The sequence below is a fragment of the Furipterus horrens genome, unplaced genomic scaffold (assembly GCF_987537825.1).
Source record: "Furipterus horrens unplaced genomic scaffold, mFurHor1.1.pri manual_scaffold_17, whole genome shotgun sequence".
Lineage (NCBI taxonomy): Eukaryota > Metazoa > Chordata > Mammalia > Chiroptera > Furipteridae > Furipterus > Furipterus horrens.
In genome coordinates, this window is record NW_028327187.1 from 9286780 (window position 1) to 9305664 (window position 18885).

The 18885-nt window shown below is 38.7% G+C and overlaps 1 protein-coding gene across 1 annotated transcript in view; it reads right to left on the reverse strand.

The window, feature by feature from the left end:
- The window catches only part of OPHN1 (oligophrenin 1), a 237036-nt gene that overhangs the window by 89267 nt on the left and 128884 nt on the right, over positions 1-18885 (reverse strand). The gene's annotated exons all lie outside the window — the stretch shown is intronic.

Below are 18885 nucleotides of genomic sequence, written 5' to 3' on the forward strand. Positions count from 1 at the left end.
TAGGCCATACTTTGTCAAACCCATGTAACAGGACGCCTAGCTGGAAAATATTATCTTTACAGCCTCTTAGAAAGCATGAGTTAACCGAGGCTGAAAAACTCGTGATGAAACACATTTTCTGTCATAAAACTGATAGAACTATTCTGCATCGTAAAACTCTCATAAAAATCAAATGATCCTGAACAAAGGGAGACCCTAAACTCCTTTTGTATTCATACCTGTTGTGTTTCCATGCAGTTTTTGAGGAGGAAAACTAATCGTAACGGGATTTCTTGGGTGAGGTGAAGCCAGCGCTACCCGGTCCTGCATAGAAACAGCTGTATTGCTTCACCTGTAGTGATGAGGGAACCAACATAATTGGGACACCGAGAGCAGCTAAGAACAAAGAAAAGGGATGGGTTGCTTACTGCAGCTGGCCTGCCTTTGCAACAATGGAAGTAGTTAACACGGGTCAGAGACTTTCCCCCAGCAGGTTTGAAGAGGAATGGAACATACACATCCATAGAAAAGCTCTGGGAGGCTGATTGGTGAAAGTCTTTTCCTGATGAAACCAGCCAAAATGACTGGGGAAAGAGGCTTTTTCTTTTTTCTTTCTTTTTTTAAAAAATAATTTATTTAATTGTTTCTTTGTTTATTTATTTTATTTTTAGAGAGAGGGGAAAGGAGAAAGAGAGGGAGAGAAACATCACTGTGTGGCTGCCTCTCACTCGCGCCCCCAACTGGGGACCTGACGTGCAACCTAGTCATGTGCCCTGACTGGGAATCAAACCAGCGACACTTGGCTCGCAGGCCGACGCTCAATCCACTGAGCCACAGCAGCCAGGGCTTGGCTTTTTCTTTAAATACACAAAAAAACTAAAGCAAAGCAACAAGGAACAGGGAGAAGCAGGAATTATGATACAACCAAGGGACAAAATAATTCCCCAGTAACTGATCCTAAACAAATGGAGATCTATTAATTGCCTGACAAAAAGGAAATTTGAAATCATCTTAAAGAAGCTCAGTGAGTTACAAGAGAACAAGTAGACAAGTAAATGAAATCAGGAAAACAGCACATAAGCAAAATGAGAATTTCAACAGAGCCATAAAAAAGCACCATACAGAAATTCCAGAGCTGAAGAAAATGAGAAATGAACTGAAAAATTCAACAAAGAGGTTCAACATCACAGTTAGGTCCAGCCTTTTCTTTCAACATTGCAACCAACCTTTTTGCTTCTACTCCATTATAACCTTAGGAGACCATTGTCCTATAATGTGATCTGTCATTGACTAAAACATCATTATGTGGCACATGACTTGTATAGAACAACTACCACTCAGAACTCCCTGAAGACCAGCAGAACAGATTTTCTACAACAAAGGATACAGAAAGAGGCACATCGAGTGGGATTATTGAAAGGGATGCAAGAAAGGTTTAACACCCGAAATTCAATCATGATACACTACATTAACAAAACAGCCCTGGCTGATGTGGCTCAGTGGATTGAGCACCGGTCTGCAAAACAAAGGGTCCATTGGTTCGATTCCCAGTCAGGGCACATGCCTGGGTTGCGGGCCAGGTCCCCAGCTGGGGGTGCGAGTGAGAGTCAACCACACAGTGATGTTTCTCTCCCTCTTTCTCCCTCCTTTCCCCTCTCTCTAAAAATAAACAAAACTAAAAAAGAAGAAAAATGATATGATCATATCAATGCAGAAAAAGCATTTGAAAAAACACAACATCCATTTATTAACAAAACTTTCAACAACCTAGGTATAGAGGGAAAATACCTCAACATACTAAAGGCCACATCACATATGACAAACTCACAAATAACATAATCCTGAAAAGCTGAAACATTTCCATTCAGATAAGGATACCTACTCTCACTACTTTAATTCAACATAATATTGGAAGTCAGACAAGAAGAAGAAATAAAAGGCATCCAAATTGGAAAGGAAGAAGTAAAACTGTCACTATTTGCAGATGACATGATATTATATATAGAAAACCCTAAAGACTACACCAAAAATCTATTAGAATTAACAAATTCAGTAAAGTTGCAGGATACAAAATTAACATTTAGAAATACATTGTTTTTCTATACGTTCACAACAAACTATTAGGGCAATTCATAAAATAATCTATTCACAATTGCATCAAAAAGAATAAAATACTTTGAAATAATTTAAGAAGGTAAAGATGCGTAGTCTGAAAACTATAAGACAATGATAAAAGAAATTTAAAATGATATAAATAAATGTAAAAATATAACGTGCTCATGAACTGAAAAAATTAATTATTGTTAAATGTCCATACTACCGAAAGAAATCTACACATTCAAAGCAATCCTTTCAAAATATCAGTGGTACTTTTCACAGAACAAAAATATCTGGCAATTTGAGATCCTTTGAAGCCACAAAAGATTCCAAACAGCCAAAGCAGAGAGAGAATAAAGCTGGAGGAGTCATGCTCCCCAATTTCAAACTAGAAAAAAGCAGAAAGATAAACGAAAAAGAAATAAACTTGACCATGTATGTGTGGGCTCAGAAATAAACCCACACAGATATGGTCAATTAATCCATGACAAAGGAGACAAGAATATACAATGGGAACAAGAGAGTTTTCAATAATGGTGTTGGAATACTGAACTGATACATACAAGAAAATGAAACTAGATCATTTTTAAATACCACATACAAACATAAAACTCAAAATGAACTAAAGACTTAAATATATGACCTGAAGCCATAAGACTCCTAGAAGAAATCAGAAACCGTAAACTCTTTGATATATCAGTCTTAGCAATAACTTGTTGGCTACGTCTCAGGCATGGGCAGGAAAAGCTAAAGTAAACAAAGGGGAATATATCAAACCACAAAGCTTTTTCACAGTGAGGGAAATCATCAACAAAACAAATATAGAGAAGATATTTGTGAACGATATTTCTGATAAGGGGTTAATTGTGCAAAATATATAAAGAACTCATATAGCTCAATACCATAAAATAATCAATTAAAAATTAAAATAAAACATGAATAAACATAACTCCAAAAAAAGAAATACAAATGGCCAACAGACATATGAAAATATGTTCAACATCACGAATCATCAGGGAAATGCAGAACAAAACCACAATGAGATATCACCTCACCCCTGTCAGAATAGCTATTATAAAAATATACATATCATAATAACTGTATTCTGACAGTTGCTTACTAGACTTATGGTGATCAATTTGTAAGATATATAAATGTCTAATAACTGTGTTGCATACCACAAACTAATATAATATTGTATGTTAACTATAACTTTAAAAAATAATTAAACAAAAATGCAAATAAATACTGGCAAGGATTTAGAGAACAGAGGACTAGTACACTGTCGGAAGGATTGTAAATTAGTGCAGTCACTATGGAAAACTGAATAGAGGTCCCTCTAAAAAGTTAAAAATATAACTACCATATAACCTAGCAATTATACCTCTGGGTATTAACCTGAAGAACTTGAAAACAGTAAATGAATGAAGAAGGGGTGTGTGTGTGTGTGTGTGTGTGTGTGCGCACGCGCGCGCGCGTGTGTGTGTGTGTGTGCGCGCGCGTGCGCACAAATAGCACTTGATTTCGCTTATGTGTGAAATCTCAAGGAGAAAACAAATGTCAAACAGAACAAATCAGAAACAGACTCATCAATACAGAGAACCAATTGATGGTTGCCAAAGCAGAAGGGAGTGGGGAGACAAAGGGAAAAATACAAACTTCCAGTTATAAAATAAATAAGTCCAGGGGATATAATATACAGTATAGAGAAACATCGATAATATCATAATACCAATAGCTTCTTAAGGTGACAAATTATTGGAATTCTTATGGTGATATCTTCTTAAGGTATATAGATGTCAGGTCACTATATTATACTCCTGAAACTAGTATAATATTTTATGTCAAATATATATTAATTTTTAAAAATGTGTAGAAACTTAGCAGCAACAATAATGCACACACGCACACACACACACACACATTTTTGTTCATAGAACAAGATGAATTCCATACTGACCATGTTATAATCAGTGTGGAAATCTGGGTGAGGGTAGGGTAGAAATTACCAAAAGCATACCTAGAGAGCACAGAGTACAGTTTTATTAAAACAGAAAGATCAAGTCAAATAAAAAAATACCCAAGAATTTCAATTTCATGTGAGGCAGTTAAAGTCTACCCTTCACAGGAAAAGCAAATATAATTAACTCCATCAGAATTAGAAGAAATTTGAAAACTATTCTCAAGCTGTGTATTAGAAAATTCACACAAAGAGCACTACCTGTCCATGGTTTCCAAATATCAGCATGCATTATATTCACACAGCTTCTCAAGCTACACCTTCTGAGACTTTGCATCTTAGATCCCAGGATGCTTAACAAACTTTGCAGATCATTGAGACACAGGGTGCTCACCACAGATGGACACACACTGCCCTCTGTAGGCTGTGCTTCTGCTATTTTTCCGGAGAAACTCAAATCCCCACTCTGAGATGCACACCACAACATAGGAAGACTAGGAAAATGCAGAAAAATATTTTACCAGAACTTTGAAACCTATTGCAGAGGGTATACTGTGGCAAATAATTCTATTTTCATACAAAAATACAAATAATAAGAAGAGATTTCAACTGAGAAGATATGTAAAGCCTTCTGAGGAACACACAGCAATTGTCATTATCTGCCCAAAGTAGTGAGGGCCTGTCATATACAGAGAAAATGAGTCCACACCATCCAGATCTGAAAAGTTTAGTTCCAAATATAACCATGAGATACCAGAGGCCAGGATGCTGGCATATACTATGGTTAAGACATGTATTTTCTTTATCACAAATTTCTTTTTTTATCACAAGTTTCTTAAAGGAAGGCAGTTTCTCAAACAATAACCTTCTGGCTATATGCATCAGAATCACCTTGGTTGCTTGATTAAAATGAAGATTTCCACCTTAGTTCTACTAAATTGGAATTCTGAAGGAAGAGGTCAATAAACCCCACACCCACAAACACAGGTATGCACACACATACGCAAATATTTAACAGTACAATCCAGTGCCTTTCAGTACATCCATGAAGCTGGACAACCATCACCGCAGTAAATTGTAGAATATTTTCATAATTCCAAAATGAAACTTCACACCTCTTTAGCAGTTAATTTCCCTTTTCTTCTTCCCCACCTTCCCACCCTGCCTCACTAGGCAACCACTAATCTACTCTCTCTCTCTGTATGGGTCTATTAGGGATAGTTTGCATAAATGCAATCACACAACATATGGTCTTTGATTACTGTCCTCTACTAATATGAGGTTTTCAAGGTTTGGCCATGTTATATGTATCAGTACTTGATCCCATTTAATTAAAGAAAATATTGCATTGAATGAATATACAAAAATGTCTATTTTATACAAGTATATTACATGAAAGAGGCAATGAAGAGAAAATTAAATGCTTGTTTCCAAAATGAAGCAGGATTCAGGACTTAATCTCATTTATAGACAATTCTCCGGTACTCTCACCCTTGTTTATTGACAGTAATTACAAGCAAAGGCTACCTGTAAGGACTCAAGAAGCTTAGCACACACATAGATAATGATGCCATGAATGCTGAATACAGATAGAAAGTTTTTTTAAAAAAGCTTTAAAAAGACCCCATGGCAAGGCATATGACTCTCTGGATCTGTGCTGTCAAGTAGCCATAGCCACATTTGGCTATTTTAGTCTAAATTTACTGAAATTTAAAACAGAGTTCTACAGATGCACTAGCTACACTTCAAATCCACACTGGCCAGATGTATATCTACCAGCTACCATATTGGACAAATCAGAGAACATTTGTATCACTTCAGAAAATTCTGTTGGACAGTGCTCCTGTAAAGATAGATAAAACTATCCCAGATGACTCATTCATTAACTCAAAACATATTAATTAAAAGTGTACTATGTGGCCCTGGCTTGTGTGGCTCAGTCAGTTGGAGCATCGTCCCATAAACTGAAAGGTCGCAGGTTCGATTCCCGGTCTGGACACATGCCTGGGTTGCAGGTTCAATCCCCGTTCAGGGGGTGTGCGAAAGGCAACCAATGGATGTTTCTCTCCCTCCCATCTCCTCTCTCTAAGAAATCAATAAGTATGTCCTCAGGTGAGGGGAAAAAAAGTCTTCTACGTGCAAGGCACTGTTCTAAATACTACGCATACCATAATACACAACACAGATAAAATTCCTACCACATATATAATGGGGTTTTTCTTTTTTGCTTAATCTCTTCACTTTATTTCATCCAGACCCTAATACACCCCCCAAAGCTGTCAGTCTACCCCATGTATTCATGGTTCTGTTTTCATTTTGTTCATCAGTTTATCTTATTCATTAGAGTCCACATAAAAGTGAAATCACATGATACTTGTCTTTCTGACTGGCTTATTTCACTTAGCATTATTTTTCAATTACAATTTACATTCAATATAATTTTGTATTAGTTTTAGGTATACAACATAGTGGTTAGACAGCCATATACTTTACAAAGTGCTCCTCCTCAATATTTCCAGTACCCATCTGGCACCATACATGTTTATTACCATATTACTGACTATATTTCCTATGCCGTACTTTACATCCCCGTGACTTTTTGTAAGAACCCCAATTTGTATTTCTTTTTTTATCCTCCCCTGAGAATATGCTTATTGATTTTAGAGAGAGGGACGGGAGGGAAAGAAACATCAGTGTGAGAGAGAAATGTCTATCAGCTGCCTCTTGCATGCACCCTGACTGGAAACCCAAGTCACGACCTAGGCATGTGCCCTGACAGGAATCGAACCTGCAATTTTTTAGTTTACAGGGTGATGCTCCAACCAAGTGACCACACTGGCCAAGGCCAATGTGTACTTAACGATCCCTTCAACTTTTTCACCCAGTGCCCCAATCGCCCTCTCCTCTGACAATCACCAGTCTGCTCTCTACATCTATGAGTCTATTTCTATTTTATTTACTTATTTAGTCCTTTATATTCCATGTACAAATAAAATCATATGGTATTTGTCTTTCTCTGACTTATTTCATGTTGCATAATGCCCTCTAGGTCCATGCTGTTGCAAATGGTAAGATTTCATTCTTTTTTATGGCCAAGTAATATTCCATTGTATATATGTACTATGTTTTTTCATCTCCTTGTCTATTGATGGGCATTTGGATTGCTTCCATATCTTGGCTACTGTAAATAATGCTACAATGAACATAAAGATGCATTTTTTTTCAAATTAGCGTTTTGGGGTTTCTTCAAATATATTTACAGAAGTGGAATCACTGGGTTATAAGGCAGTTTTCCATTTTTAATTTTTTGAGGAAACACCATACTGCTTTCTACAGTGGCTGCACCAGTCTGCATTCCCACTAATAGTGCACTAGGGTTCCCTTTTCTCCACATCCTCGCCAACACTTGTTATTAGTTAATTTTTTTTTTAATAACAGGCATTCTGACTAAGTAGTAAAACCTTTCTTTTATTTAATCTTCACCAGAGAACATTTTTTCACTGAGAGACAGAGAGAGAGAGGAGGGGGAAAGAGAGAGATAGAGAGAAAGAGAGAGAGACAGAGAAACATTGATGTAATAAAGAAACAGAATTGGTTGCCTTCTTGTACGCATACCAACCAGGGATCAAACCCACAACCTGGGCATATGCCCTGATTGGGAATCGAACTCACAACCATTCATTCTACATGACAGTGCTCCAACCAGCTTAGCCAAAGTGGCCAAGGCTGTAACATTTCTCTTAGCAATATTTTTTCTGACATATCTCCTTGGACAAGGGAAACAAAAGAAAACATAAGCAAACGGTTCTGCATCAAACTAAAAAGTTTTTTCACAGCAAATGAAAACATCAACAAAAGGAAAAGAGAACCTACTAAATGGGAGCTGATATTCACCAAGGATATATCTGATAAGGGCTTACTATCCAAAATTTATAAAGAACATAGACAACTCAACACCAAAAATAACATATAACCCAATTAAAAAGTGGGCAAAGGACCTGAATAGACACTTCTCCAAGGAGGACATACAGATGGCCAGCAGACATATGAAAAGATGCTCAATGTCACTAATCATCAGAGAGATGCAAATTAAAACCACAATGAGATCACTTCACACCTGTTAGAAAGTGTATTTTTAATAGAAAAAAAGAGTCAGCTACTTTTCATAGCAAGAAAGTAGTTTCAATGATTTAAGAACAGGAAAAAATAGAACTTTAATATTTAGAATTATAAAAATATAAGACCGGTCTTGCTAGGAATGGTTCATCTCAAACTTCACGAAACTATTAAGATATTCAGAATTGTGTGAAAAAAATTAGAAATTGTATCTTGCATAGTATGAATATAAACGTTAATATTTGTCGGATTGTTTCACCAATAAAAATGGAGAAAGAGATTAAGGAACAAACTTTATACTGTAAACCTAATAATTATGTTCCCTGAGTATATAAAAAATGTCTTCTGAGTCACATACAAAGTATTACTTTGGAAGGCAGGGAGTAATTTGAGCTCCCATTTGGTTATATGTTTAACTTATTTGGCTGGAAAAAATAAATTGTAGCATGACTAAAAAAGAAATGTAACTATGTAAGCCAAAGCAGGTTTTTCTTCTTTAAATAGCTAAGTAGAAAAACAACCTAGTTATTTTCTGTTCAAAATCCAAGATAATATTTTAACCCACATTTTGGCAAGAAAAAGTTTACTCAACTATATGACAATGGTGAACTTTACCTGAACCCTGTGCTTTGAGGAGACAGGGATGGTTTAGAATTTCCCCCATCCTTTTGGTCCAAAGAAACAACTAATTTCAATGGACTACCACGCTGTCACTTACAAGGTACATCTCCCTACTTTCATATGACTCATGTAAAACTCCTGATAAATCCCTTTCTTATCAGCTTCTCTAAAACCCCAAATTTCATTCCTCTCCTATGAGATGCATCTCATTAATAAAGGCTCGCCCTGTTGCAACAGTCTGAATAAAATCATCCCCTGAATGGTCTGTGTTTGACAAAGCTACTATAATCAAAACAGTGTGGTACACAGAGAATAGATCTTAAAAGTTGTCATCACAAGATAAAAAAAAAAATTGTAACTGTTGGGGGGGGGAAGTGTGGTACTGGCACAAAGAGACGGAAACTAATAGAACAAAATAAACATAGCAGAAATACATCCCCCCATATATGTTGAAATGATTTTTGACAAGGGTAGTAGGACCATTCGGTAGGGACAGGACAGTCTTTTCAAGAAATGTAACTAGGAAAATGGGATATCCACAGAATCTGAGATTCCTTATGGAAAGTTCCAGCAAAGTATGCATAAAATGCCTATGTAGTCAATTACCATTCTTGCTGCATTTCTTTAAATAATCATGTCAAATCTAGTGAGACTAGACTTACTTGGTAAAAAAAAAAAAGTCAAAAAGGGGGATTACTTTTTATGAGACCTTTATGTTTCAATGAAATATTATAGCATGCCTTTAAGGATCATTAAATTCTAGTTATTTTCATTGCCTTTGAGCTCCTTTTTCCCTCTTGGTAAATCACATTTTGTCAGTATCTACCAAATTGTCAATTACTGTAGTTTCCTTTGATATCTGGCTCCAACACTCCAAATTAACATTTCCAATTTTCCCTAGCCTCCTGTCTTGGCATCACTAAGTACTAAAACTGCCAACTTCTCAGAGCCCTGAAAGCTGAAACTAGACAATTTGATTAAAACTTCACAAAAAAAAAAAAAAAAAAAAATCAGCACAACAGGTCATGTACAGGCAACATTCACACATGGAGTTGCTGCTTGTGCCACTCAGGATGGTGTGAGCTCAAACACCTAGAAAACCTCACAACCAGCTGCCCAAATACCAAGTCACAACAGATGGTTCATCTGGTCCTGAATGAACAAATGGTGACCAAATGCAAATGGACTTAAATTGTCCAAAGAATAAAGAACGTCTACTTGTTCCTTGATCGAGGGAAAGGACAGACAGGAAATCGGGGTCAGGAGGGAGGAGTAGGAACATCCTGAGATCACTTCCTTCCACAATACAGCAAAGCTACAACTACATACAGAACAACTATCACTGAGAACTACCTGAAGACTGGCAGAACAGATATTCTGCAACGAATGTAAAGAACAAGGAACATTCAGATGGGTAAGAGGGGCAGAGATACAGTCTAACGAGGACCCACACCACAATGTGATGACCCACCAGTGGTAGGGGTATCACAATGGTAGAGGTCCATGCTGCAGAGTGAGGGATCTGAGCCCTGCATAGGCTCCCCAGCCTGACACACCCATAATATCTGCCTATAAAGAACAGTGGAGCTTACATTTGGGAGAGCTGAAGGGCTGTAGGAAACTGAGACTCCTCTCCCAAAGAGTTCATAAACAAACTAACTCACAATGAGACCGAGCACAGAGTCACCAGTCTGAAAATCACGTGGGTTATATGCAAAGGAGTTATATTGACTAATCATAGGGCAAGTGTTGGAGGAGCACGTATGTGTTAGAACTGTCTCTGGGGATGGAAGTGCTGATGGGCACCATTTTATTTATTCTCCTGCAACCTAGCCGGCCTGGTGCTGGCATGGCAGGTGCCTTTTTTGGTGCTCAGTCTTGCTAGCCCTGTCCATCCCACATGGGCATTTTGGAGGTCCAGGCCACTCAACCTGCCTGCTCCAACTGGCACCCCCCCGAAGTGTTTCCCACTCTACCACAGAAAGTGGGCAGCCTCAGCCCGCATCAGGACCCACACAAAGTGCTTCTTGCCCTACACCCAGCGTGCAGACTCAGCGGGCACCAACGTCCCTCGGAAACAACTCTCACCCTTACAGAGTCGAGGGATGGGCCCAGATAGCAGCAGCACCCCCACAAAACAGGTCCCGCACCACCATACCAGGCAGGTGGCCTCGGCTGGTATCAGCACCCCAACTCAGGAGCAAGCCCCCCCCCCCACTGCACCCTCAGTAGCCAAGACCAAGCCTTCCAGGCAGCAGCAGTGAAGGCCGGCTGCTCACGTAAGTGCACTAGAAGCAGTCAGAGTAAAAGCCAGCAGCAAGCAAGCAACAGCAGGGCTCTGACGCGCACACAAGTGTCCGCACAGCAACCACGGGCAAGCGTCCCAGCCAGCGAGGGACAGCCAGGCCAGAGGCCAACCCCACCTACAACAGCCACAGTCAGGACTAGTCAGCCAGGCCAGGGACCAGCCCCGCCCACCAGCGTGTCCGTGACTGTCGAGGCTGAACCTCACGGCCCGTTGGCCTGGCGCCAAATCCTTCCCATGAGCACACCCCAGAAACTGCACCAAACCAAAACAGAGGAGTGCACACAACCCACGTGAGGGAAGCCGCTGGGCACCTGGCTCTGGTGACCAGGGGAGACTGTGCCACTGGACCCCACAGGACGCCTCGCACACAAGGCTGCTCTTTCAAGACTGGAAGAGGTAAGTGACCTACATAATATATAGAACCAAATGGAGCCAGGCAAAATGAGGAGATATAGGCACATGTTCCAAATGAAAGTTCATGACAAAACCTCAGAAAAGCAACTAAGCAAAACAGAGATAAGCAACCTACCAGGTAAAGAGTTCAAAGTCACGATTATAAAGGTGTTCCCAAATTCTCCAAAGAAAAATAAATGAACACAGCGAGAACTTCAACACAAAGATAGAAAATATAAAAAAGGATCAAATGAGACTCAAGAATACAATAACTGAAATGAAAATTACACTAAAGGAAAACAAGAGCAGATTGGATGATGCAAAAACAATATTCAGCAAACTGGGAGACATAGTAGTGAAAATCACCTAATTGGAGCAGCAAACAAAGAACGTTTTAAAGTGGGGTTAGTTTAAAGGACCTCTGGGATATCAAGAGTACTAACATTCACATTATAGGGACCCCAGAAGGAGGAGAGAAAGGGACAGAAAACCTATTTGAAGAAATAAAAGCTGAAAAGTTCTCTAACCTGGTGAAGGAGGTATACCAGTTCAGGAAACACATAAATTCCCAAACAAAGTGAACCCAAAAAGACCCACATGACAACGCTCTATCATTAAAGTGTCAAAAGTGAAACATATACCAAGTGCCCATCTGTGATACATTTACACAATTGAATACTATTTGGCCTTATAAAAGAAGGAAACCTCACCCTTTGGAACAACAGGGATGGACCTAAAGACAATTATGCTGAGTGAAATAAGCCAGTCAGAGAAAGACAAATACCATATGGTTTCATTTATATGTGGAATCTAATGAACAAAATAAACTGACGAACAAAATATCAGAGATTCAGAGAACAGACTGACAGATGTCAGAGGGAAGGTGGGTTGCAGGGTTGAGTGAAAAAGGAGAAGGAATGAAGGAAAAAACCCACAGACACAGACAACAGTATGGTGATGACCAGAGGGGAAGGGGGTGCAGAGAGACAGGAGAGGGTAAAGGGGGGAAGAAATGGTGATGGATGGAGATTTAAGTTGGGGTGGTGAACATACAACATAATACATGCATTATATTGTATGTATTATAAAATTGTGCACCTGGAATCTATATAATTTTACCAACCCATGTCATTCTAATAAATTCAATTTAAAAAAGAAAAGAAAAAATTAGAGATATAAAGAGAATTTTAAAAGCAGCAAGAGCAAAACAACCGGTTACATACAAAGGAACTCCCATAAGATTGGTAACTGACTTTTTAGCAGAGACTTTTCATGCCGGAGAGGATAGATAGCACAATATATTCAAAGCGATGAAAGGCGGCGGTGGCCCTACATCCAAGACATCTGCGGAGGCCGTCACTCAGAACTGACTGAAAGAGTTCAGCACCACGAAGCTGGCATTACGAGAAATGTTAAAGAGATTTACTTAAGCAGAAAATAAAAGGTAGCCCTGACTGGTGTGGCTCAGTGGATGGAGCGCCAGCCTGTGAACTGAAAGGTCATCAGTTTGACTCCTGGTCACGGCACATGCCTGGGTTGTGAGCTGTGGGAGGCAACTGGTTAACGTTTCTCTCCCTCTTTTTCTCCCTCCCTTCCCCTCTCACTAAAAATAAATAAATAAAATCTTTTTTTTTAAAGGTCAAAACTATAAATGAAAAAATCCATGTAGGAGAATGTCTCACTGGTAAAGGCCAACATACATTAAAGTTAGTAGATTAATCACTTATAAAGCTTGTGTGTAAAGTAAAAGACAAAAGTAGTAAAAATCACCTATATCTACAATAATTAGTGAAAAAATCTACACACAAAAAGATGCAAAATATAACATCAAAACCATAAAACATGGGGGAGGACTAAGAATGTAGTGTTTTCAGAATGTGGTCAGACACTAGAGACAATCAACTTAAAATAAACTGCTATATACATAGACTGCTATATATGAATCTCATGGTAACCAAAATCCAAAACCTATAGCAGATATATAAAAATGAAGAGAATAGAATTCCAACATAATACCGAAAAAGTCAACAAATCACAAGGTTAAGAAAGCAAGAGAAGAAAGTAAAATAGAACTATAAAAACAACCAGAAAACCATTAACAAAATGGTAATAAATACATACTTATCAATAATTACTTTGAATGTAAATGGATTAAATAATTACATCAAAAGACATAGAATGAATGGATTTTTTTAAAAAAAGAACTATACATATGCTTCTTATAAGAGCCTCACTTCAGATCTAAAGACACAGAGAGACTGAAAATGAAGGGATAGAAAAAGATATTCCATGAAAATACAAATGAAAGAAAAGCTGAGGTAGTAATACTTATATCTTACAAAATAGACTTTAAAACTAAGACTGTACAAGAGATAATCAAAGGTATTCCATAATGATAAAGGAATCAATTCAGCAAGTGAATATAACACTTGTAAATATCTATGCAACTAACACAGGAGCATATAAGTACATAAAGCAAATATTAGTAGAGATAAAAAAAAAAAGACTGATAGTATAACAGTAAGAGTAGTGGAGTTTAACAACCCATTTACACTAATGGATACATCATCCAAGCAGCAAACTATCAAGGAAACACGGGCCTTAAAGGACACGTTAGATCAGGTGGAATTAATAGATATATGAGGGGGAACCAAAAAAACCAGAATTATCTTCTGGAAGGCAGGTCCCTTGTAGTACAAGCTTCCCCCACTAGGTGAGTGTTCTAGGAACCCATTCAGATCAGTGTACCAGCTGGTGTTGTTGTGAGAGGCTGCCTTAGGCTTCGGTAAATTCTTTATGAAGACTCAATACATTTCCCCATTTTACGATGGGCGATTTAGAAGCACACCTGCCCAGACACATGGAATGTGCGGCAGTTTTTGACCAAAAATGCATGACCACCATGCCCCACCCTCCCTATTCACCCGATCTTGCCCCAAGCGACTTTTTTGTTTCCCCCTATGAAAAACGTCCTCAAAGGGGAATATTTTGCTGATGTGGAAGAGGTGAAACAAAAACTGGCAGAAGCACTAAAAGGGATCCAAATCGACAAGTTCAAAAACTGTTTTGAACAGTGAAAAAATCATCTTGATAGGTGTCTTATGTCAAATAGAGAGTATTTTGAAGGTGACTGAAGTTTAAACATGTGAGAATTAACACACACTTTTTGATAAATAAATTCTGGGGTTTTTTGGGGTCCCCCCACATATACAGAACATCCCTTCCAAAAACAGCAGGATACACGTTCATTTCAAGTGTATGTGGAACAGTCGTCAGGATAGATTACATGTTATACCACAAAACAAGCCTGAATACATTTTAAAAGATTTGAATCACATCAAACATCTTTTTTGACCACAATGGAATGAGATTAGAGATCAAATACAAGAAAACTGGAATAAAACAAAAATATGTAGGGACTAAACAACACGCTACTTCCATTTTAGAAATCAAAGAGCAGTGAGATGCTGACGTCCGAAAAGTATCCAGAGCTATCAGCACCCAGCTGGAACTAACCAACAGTAAGAGACTGAGTTGAGGGCTCCTTGGATGCACTGAAGCTGATGTTGAAAACAGATGCCCCACAACACAGGCTTTGTTGCCCCTCCTGCTTACGTATTGTTTCTAAATATTAATCAGGTAATCTGGTGGTAACAGAGTCCGGCCTCAAATTCAGACATTCCTAGAAATTCCAGAGGGAAATGGAGGCTATTAAAGGCCCATAGTCATATTCCATTAAATTATAATTCTAGAAACTCTGAACAGCATATGTATATGATTCTCAACCAAGGTTAAGGAATAGCCCCTCTCCTCTAGACGCTCACGGTGAGGTAGGTCAGATGAGCCCAGAAGAACCTGCACACCACAGTAGGAAATGCACAATAAGAGATACAGTGCGAAGTACAGGACTGTTGTGGATGAGATGAGGTTTGCCTCCAGAGGACACAATACCTAAACAGAAATCTGATTAATGAACAAGAATTAACTAGGTGGACAAATAATAATAAAGGGAGGTACACAGTTGCCATAAGCACCAGTGTCTGTCACGTAGTAGGCATTCGAGAAACCCTAGGTAAAAGCAATGAATGGGATGGAGTGAGCTGTAAGGCTGCTGTAAAGACAAGGAGAAAGAGGATCGTAAGCCGAGATGGGAGGAGGCAGAAAGCAAGCAATCAGGTCTGGAAGAAAAAAGAACCAATGGAGTTCAAACAGAGGAAATGAGGCATGTACCTCAACATCAGGAAAAAGAAGACTTCTACATTATTCAAAAGTTAATATGTTTTCCTAATGTGCTTCCTATGAATAGTGTGAGAGATATTGGTTCAAGAAGCAGCCTCTTTTTCAAAAGGGAATACTGTGATTTATTTTTTCCAGTTGACCATACTGTTTTATGTCCTGGTGGTATCAGTGGAAATCAATAGGACCCTGGATCTGGAATATTCCAGGTTAGTCTGGGAGGAAAATGTATGACTATATTCATGAGCTATAGTTGCTGTTAGACTCTAAGCTCCATTAGAGGGGGAATTTGTGTCTACCATGTTCACTTCTATACACCTACCACCTGATACAGTGCCTGGCACATAGGAGGCAAGGTAAGTGGGCAGCTTCTAGAAAGTGCTAGAAGGAAGGGAACAAATTCTCCTCCAGAAGCTACAGAAGAAATGCAACCCTGCCAACCCCTTGATGTTAGCTCTAGAAGACTGATTTTAGACCTTTGTCCTCCAAAACTGTAAGAGAATAAATCTGTGTTGTTTTAAGCCACTATGTTTCAGGCAATTTGTTACAGTAGCAACAGGCCACTAATGTGAACAATTCCCTCATTCTTTATTCATGGTGAGATAGCCAGTAGATTGTCCTCAGATTAAAAACCCAGCAGCAGGAAGCAGGTGTAATAAGGGGGTTGCCAGATTCATAAGCTCCCAATTTAATTTTTGTAAGTTACTATACCCCTGAAACAAAAATTTCTACCCCACCTTCCACATATTGACAAGAATGACAGGTAAGGGTGAGGTGTCAGGTGGAATCGAAAGATGAATTTGACATCAGATATTCAGATCTCGAGAAAACAGTGGATAAAGAACAAATGTTCAGACACAAGTTTTATTTCTAAAAGCTTTTGAAGTCAGCTTCAAAACTGAAGGCAAGTAAAAAGTAATTTTAAAAGGACAATATTAAATATACATTGATAAATTATTTCAGCCTCCAGTAGGTTCAAAGGAAGCATGATCTGAGAATAATCAAAGTATCTAGGTTACTAAGTATAATGACTAAAGTATTGAACCTATATAAAATTTAAAATTATATGTGTGTGTGTGTGTGTATTCTGTCTGGAAAAAGTTCAGCCATTCTTAGTATAACAAGAACAGTTTGCATGACATTGATGTAACCTGGCAGCCAAGGAGAGTAGACTGGAATGCACATGTGTGAACAATGACGACTTCACTGTACTAGTCAGTGAGAGCAGTAGACGCCACTGAGTGAGCGTATGTACTGTGTGACTGTGACATTCAAAAGGACTGAGCCAGCACAGCCTGTAATGCTTGACCCTTAGCAGATACTCAAATATTTGCTACATAAATCAATAAATAAATGAGACTCATCACCAGATCTACAAATTTTTAGATGTGGGGCAGGGATCAGAGATGACCAATTTTAGGTATAAATCAGTAAACTAACACTATGCTATATTATACATATAAATATTAAATCCAGAACTCCCTGTTCTATTTTTCAGATATTCCTAAGAGGACTGACATTTGGAAGTTGATGCTGAGTAGATGCAATATGCCAACCCTTCCACTTTCCATATTTGAATCAAATTGCACTGCCATGTGTGATTTGAAGAAACCATTTCAGTCTGATTGAAGCCTGTTAAGCAATCAGCAGGATGCGTAGCATGGCATTTTTTTCAGGTTATACATCAGGCAGAAGAATGTAGTGATACTTCAAAAAGAATTCTAAACAGCTGATCTGAGTCCAATAATGTCTAAGAGACTAAATATCCTAGGCCATGTTGTCAGCTGTTTTATATATGAAAAAGTATTCCTTCCCTTAAAAATGAGATGTAAATTGGCCGGGAATAAGATATTTTTAAAAGTCAATAATGTAAAGGGATGCATGAAAACAGATACTGAGGCACTAAGGATGTATCCTACAACACAAAAACGACACACCTGCTACGACGGTACAGCAGGACACCCTCAAATGCTAGCAGGGCTCACATATGAGGCCTGCAGGGTTGTGGAAAGTAGGTTACGCATCCCAGAAAAGACCAAAAACATGCACTGCACCCAAACTGCACCTTCCTGTGCTCACTTTACTCACTGAGCTTATGATAGGCACCGCCATTCACAAAAGGCAGAAGAGCAGGTTTGCAGGAAGAGAAAAACAGTGAGTTTCGTTTGGAGCATATCAAATGTAGGTGCCTGTGCAACACCTATGTGCATAGAGCTTGTGCAACAATTCCAGACTTGATTCTCTCAGCCTTTGGAGCTAAACTGCCTCAGCTGTGATCACTTTCGTCCACTGATCAGTGTGCGCTATGCATACATGGTGACTGTGATGTGTGCCTTGACTGTATGTGTCCGAGAAGCACAGGTCCAGTGGGCAAACAGATACATGAGTTTAAAACTCATGAGATGAAGTCCAGACCAGAGATTTCTGTGTGTGCTGTCAGCATAGAGGTCCTAGTCAAAAAACACAATAGAGGGACTTGCATTCCTGGCCACGTTGAAATACCTGGTCTCAGACTTGCCCTCGAGTTGTGACATTTAGAACACTGGACAAAATCTATGGAAGAGTTGTTTGTAGGCACTGAACAATGGACAGTACAGGACTATGACCGAAGAGGGGGAAACAAGGTAAGTCCTACCATGACCACAGCTTGCTACCTGAAAACACTTTCTAGATGGTGAGAACTCAAGCTCAGCATGGAGGTCTTCCTCAGATGAAGAGAAAAAGACCAAAGTTCAGAGAGACTAAGGCAGCTAGAATTTGCAGAGCAGAGCACCGGAAAAAAAAAAAAAGAGAGAGAACTATAAATAAAAGAACTAAAAATAAAATAAGCAAACAAAAACAATACCAAAAAAAGGTACATTGAGGCCCCCTTAAGTCTACTGTTGAACACTAAGCCATGAGCGACTAGGATGATAATCCATGAGGTCAGGTAAAGAAATACAAGGAAGCATTAAGCTGAACAATTCCCAGAACTCATACAGACCTGGGAGATGTTTAAGTTCCAACCAGTGAGACTGAAGAAACAAAAGAAGTGAGACCTTCGTACTAGGACTAAAGTAGCCAGTAAAGGATACTTTACGTCTGTCCTAACAAGCTTTTTAAAAAGCCTCAAATGGATCAAGCTGATCCACAAATAACTGCCTGCAAAAGAAAATTCAACACTCTTACAGTCACA